At 24.9% G+C, this 6,165-nt stretch overlaps 1 pseudogene; it reads right to left on the bottom strand.

Moving 5' to 3' along the window:
- Positions 1–1,374: 1,374 nt before the first annotated feature.
- LOC107464835 (probable inositol oxygenase) lies at positions 1,375–4,356 on the bottom strand (annotated as a pseudogene).
- Between the last annotated feature and the right edge of the window lie 1,809 nt (positions 4,357–6,165).

The following is a 6,165-nucleotide window of genomic DNA, read 5'->3' as shown; positions in this document are numbered from 1 at the left end:
TTTCTGGCGCTGAACGGCAGACTGCAACATGGAACTAGCGTTTAACGCCAGTTTACGTCGTCTTTCTTCGCGCAAAGTATGAACTATTATATATTGCTGGAAAGCCCTAGATGTCTACTTTCCAACCCAATTGAGAGCGCGCCAATTGGACTTCTATAACTCCAAAAAATCCATTCCGAGTGCAGGGAGGTCAGAATCCAACAACATCAGCAGTCCTTTTTCAGCCTGAATCAAATTTTAACTCAGCTCCTTCAATTTCAGCAAAAAAGTACCTAAAATCACAAAAAAAATACACAAACTCATAGTAAACTCCAGAAATATGAATTTTGCTAAAAAACTAATAAAAATATATTAAAAACTAACTAAAACACACTAAAATTTACATGAAATTACCCCCAAAAAGCATATAAAATATCCGCTCATCACTTGCGTATGAAGAAAACTGAGGTACATAACATATATATACAGAAAACAAGAGTAGAGGGTTAAGAGTACAAAATAACAAACTCCTGACTCAACCTGCGAAGCTAAGGCTGACTGGAGAATATTTACTTATATATATACATAACCCAAAGTCCAAAATACATATATAAAAATCTAGTTCTCCTCATACGTCAAAGAGGCACAAAAGTAAAAATAAATATTTACTTATATATATACATAACCCCAATGTAGTTGATTGTTAGTAGCTTAGGATTTATGATAGTAGTTAATAGAATTTTTTATAAATATCGAATATTATCATGACATATATTATAACGCAAAACACTTTATTATTGAAAATTTGATCAAACTAGAGAAGAGAATTTAAGAAGAGAAAATAAAAAAACCTTAATATAATTATTTCATACAATGATATTTAAGTATTTAGCACCAAATACAAACACACAATAATATTTTAATTATGGATAAAGTATATTTTTTGTTTTTGAAGTTTGACAAAAGTTTTAAAATATCTTTAAATTATATTTTGTTTCAATTTTGTCCCAAAAAATTTTTATTTGCATCAAATATTCTTTCGATGACTAAATTTTTAAAAAATTTAAAATCAATCTAACAATAATGTACAAAAACTATGCTTGATTTATTTGTGTTAATGGTTATTTTTATAAAATTATTAAATTAATCTTAAATTTTTTAAAAAATTAACTGTCAAGTAGTATATTTGATACAAATAAAAAATTTCTAAAACAAAACTAAAACAAAATAAAATTTAAAAATATTTTTAAAATTTTTATTAAATTTAAAGGATAAAAAATATACTTTATTTTGTAAAATAAAAATTGATTCTCTTCTCCATATAGACTATGATACATTATCATACTAAATTATTATTGGCACTTTAAGCAATATTTATAGCTCCAATTCAACATTTTACCACCTCAGCTTTGCAGTAGGAAAATACTGCACACAAAAAAAGGAAGACACATAAGTGTTAATTTTAAGTTTAAAAAACTAAAATCTTTTTATTGAATTATTAGGAAATAAAAGGTTTAATTTCTTGCATAGCATTTTTGTTGATTATTACCTTCTCAACGAGGGAGAGATAGTATGGTTTGACTTTTTCAACATCAATTCAAACGTTGCTCTTGCTGTATAGCCTATAGGTCATATTTGCTACATAATGCAAAAATTAATTAGTAATAACCACCATTATCCATAGATAAATAATTGAAATAAAATAAAATAAAACATATGTAATAATGTTATAATGTGAACCCATTTCAGATTCTCAACATCCTCATCATTCATCAAGTGCTTATATGCTCCTTCCCTGTGTAATGCTGCAAAATAAATCATAGTGTACCAAATAGTAAAATTATGAATTATGAATTAACCATTTGAATAATTAGTTATATAAATTTACAAAATTTTAACTTTAATTAGTTTCTAATTGGGCACTTACCATATAAGGAATGGTATCTAATAGATTTTGAATTTTCTAAAGTTTGAATTTTACTTTAGAGAGTAAAGTGTGATCTTTTACCATTTATTTCATAGGTAGGACCAAAAATAAATATGAAAGAGAAATCATTCAAAGGATAAAAAATTATACTTTACTCCCTAAAATAAAATTTAAATTTTAGAAAATCCAAACCCATATCTAATAATGAACAAAGCAGCTGAGGGCAGAGTAGTCTTATTCCCCTTTACCACCTATATATATAGACAACATCCAAATTTCAAACTTTTAATTTATTTGAAATTTATATATAAAATAATTAAATTATATTATTTAAGATTTGATGGGGTGCTTACAAGATACATATAATCATCATGTTCCCATGACATCATCACATTATTAAGTCCACATTTTTCAGAATAAATCCCATATTTAATGTTGAATACAGGATTGTTATAATCTGGATTTTCTTTGAAATACTGAATTATGAAAAAATTCAACATATAAATAAATATATGTTAGTTTGTAAAATTAATTTTCAGAATCTTGTTTAATTGAAGAAAACAAAATTTGGATAGATTTTTACCTTCTGATGGACATTGGATTCATCAAATTTGCAACCTATTTGAAATATATCACCTGTACATGATTGGTGAGTATAGATTAAATACGATTTGGATCCTCTAAAGTTTGAATTTAACTTTAAAGAATAAATTGTGATTTTCTATCCTGAATAGTTTCTCTTTCATATTTATTCTTAGTCCCACATATAAAATTAATGGTGAGAGATCACACTTTACTTTCTAAAGTGAAATTCAAACTTTAGAAGATCCAAATCCAATTAAATAAGATATTTCAAACAAAAAGTTTATTATTATTATTATTATTATTATGAAAAACAAGGCTTATCTTTTTAGAGAAACTTATTCAAATCTTTTTTTTTATTTTTTAATGAAACTAATTTTATAATTAAAAGTAAATTCAATTTTTATTAAATCTTATATATATCATGATGAAAAATCACTGACCTACAACAGCCCATTGTAGAAGTTCTCCAAAACTAGAAAACAGAAGCACCTTGCCAAGATCTATATCCAAACAAATTGATTAAATTAATTATGGCATAATAATTAATTAACAATGCAAGTACAACATTATAAATTAAATTTTAAAATCAATTATATTAAAGCGTACCATGGATAAAGCCAGTTAAGTGAAGCCAATCTTCATTAGGGTAATCCTTTCTTATAGCTTCAACTGTTTGCAACAAATATTAAATTTGAATAAATTTGAGATTCATCTAAATCAGGTTCACTTTCATCCACTATTTTACCAAGAAGTTCACAACATTTCCATATGCTCATCCCTGCCTTATTCAAATTTTCATACTCCTCTCTTATTTTCTTCACCGGTATATAAAAAATTTAAATTTTAATATATTTGAAATTAAAGTTAAACATGTGATCAAGAATTTTTTATAGATGCTTACGAAATCATAGCATTGATAAGTATGGTTTTTTCTATAAAAGTTCTCCACTCCTTCTTGTCTCATAATAATAATAATAATAATAATAATAATAATAATAATAATAATAATAATAATAATAATAATAATAATAATAATAATAATTTAACCATATTTAAACATTCTAAGAGCCAAAAATATGATTTATTTGATGTGTACCAAGTGCAAATGAAATTGGGGGCGTACCAACTACCATGGTGTTATTCTACAACAATTTAATTAAAAGACTGAAGTTTCAAATTAATATTTGTACCCTTTTATTTACTTTATAATTGTGATAAAATGATACAAAAAATACTTGTCAGGCCTAAAGAAGGCACCAATTTATGGTTTCTTTGATTCACAACTTTATTTTTAATTTGTTTGGACTGTTTTTCATTTCCACAATAATTTTTTTATTAACACAAAACACAATTCTATATATCATATAAGAATTCCAAAATTTGTGATTTGATGGGCCTGGACTAAATATTAACAAATGAATGTCATAACTTAATAGGCCTAACGAAAGACTAAAAAGTTTAATCCCTTATTGAAAAAGGCCCAAAAAATACATATTGAGAAAAATAAAAGAAAATGTTAAAGTAGAGAGTCAATTTAACACTTTTTTGTGTGTCAATTTAAATTTAATTTAACTAAAAGAATTTGGACAAAGCATCTTTGAGAACATAAATATTAAAACTATTGTTCCTATAATATGTTAAAATTCCAAATATTTTATAAAAGAATATTAAGTTTAATATCTGGTACTCTGATTAATATGATCCTTGATGGCTATAAATTATAATGGGTGAATGGGGACACAAACAGTGAAAATAACAATAATTATTATAATTATAATTATATGAAGAAATGAACCTAAATCTGTGGCCAAATGAGTTGAAATGTGGCACCACAAATCCACGGTCCAACGCAAGTTCTTTCTCATCTATGGGTGCCATCTTTTCTTCTTCATCATTCCCTGTAATTTTAGAATAAACTAAATAACTAAAAAATTAATTAAAAAAAACCGACATATAGTTACCCANNCTAACCGTGTATTTCCTTTTTTTTTTTTGAAAAAAAAAACAGTTTAATATAGATAGGAATGCACTAAGACCAATATAAAATTACGAGAATAGTAAAAAACTCGGTTTATATTAAACTTGAAAAAAGGAATTTAAAATAAATAAATAACAGTTATTTATTTTTAACTTATCTACAAATCATTTTTTTCTTTTATTTATTATTTTAATACTTAAATACTCAACATTTAAATGAATGAAGCAGTTATTACAATAATAAAAAATAAGTTTTAGGCTTCTCTATATGATACAATAAAGAGAGAAAATTAATTTTTAAAAATACATCTAAAATAAAAATTTTAAAAAACATTACCAAAACGATCATCATCTTGTTCAGCGAAGACAGTCGTCATGATGATGAGTAGTAAATGAGTGAGTATGAGCAAAATATGAAAGAGTAAGAATAATAATATATAACAAAGAAAAAAAAGAATGGAATATGATGATAAAACTTAAAAAGTGTTGATGGCATGATTTCTTAAAAAAATGTTGCTATTTATAATTTGTTGGGAGAGTCCTTTTCTGAGATTTAGAACTTCTAAAGTCCTTACCTGAAAAATGTTGTAAGTTACCTTTTTTTTTCTACCATTCTTAATATAGCAATCATTTTTTCTTTTAGCTAATTTTTTTTTATCTTATACCGTCTAATTAATACAACATAACTAGTTTAGTTTATTTTTCAATCTCACAATATATATTATTTAAAAAATGGATAATGAAAGACAAAGTATATACCCAAGTTGAAAGAGAAGACATCCTAAATCTCATTGAAAAAATTGGTGATTAATTAGTCTGGAGATTTTTGTGTTGTTACTTAGAGTGAAAACTAGCTCATCGTGGCAATAGTTTCAATGTTTTTTTACCTAACACTATGATTGTATGAGAAAAACTAATTATTAATAATGAGATATTTAACTTTAGTACAACATGTAGGCATATATAGATTAACTCACATGAGATTCTTGTATGATATTTTACGAGAAAAATAAAAATATTTGACTATACTTATTCTATTAAAACTAATAACTAATATTAACATTTAATAATTTTTGATACCCAAATACAAATTTAACGAGAACAATTATATACGCTAAATAATTATGGTGAATTCTACCCAACTCACTCTGAAATAATATGTAAGTTATCTTTTATGATGTGTCATACTTTAATTGGTCATTATCTTAACTATAATTGGATTATTTTGTAATTTATTATTTTAGATAGGTAATTGTATAATTTTTTAAAATATTAAAATTCTACCCGGTTAATTGAAGCACGTTCTCACACAATCTCTTTCTACAGTGTATCATTCTTTAACGGGTCATTGAATTCTCATGGCTCGTAACTTCTCCGTTCTTCCAGTATAGCCAGCGCCGACTTCATTTCTATTTCTTGTCCTCTCACTCAATCCTTTTTTTTGCCATAATCCATGAATCACTCCTTACCAACATCAACGTCATTAATGGTTAGTTCAGTTATTAAAATTTTTTTATTAAAAAAATATATATTTATTTAATTACAGGATGATATGTAAAATATAATATAATAAAATAAATCTATTCAAAATACTTAAAAATATATTTAAAATCATGAACATATAAATATAATAATAAAATTTGTACTCTAACCAAATACACATATTTTTATCCTACATAAATTGTTTAAAAAATAAA

The sequence above is a fragment of the Arachis duranensis genome, chromosome 9 (assembly GCF_000817695.3).
Source record: "Arachis duranensis cultivar V14167 chromosome 9, aradu.V14167.gnm2.J7QH, whole genome shotgun sequence".
NCBI classification, from domain to species: Eukaryota; Viridiplantae; Streptophyta; class Magnoliopsida; order Fabales; family Fabaceae; genus Arachis; species Arachis duranensis.
Note: the sequence above shows the minus strand (reverse complement) of the source record. Positions and strands in the feature narration are given on the sequence as shown.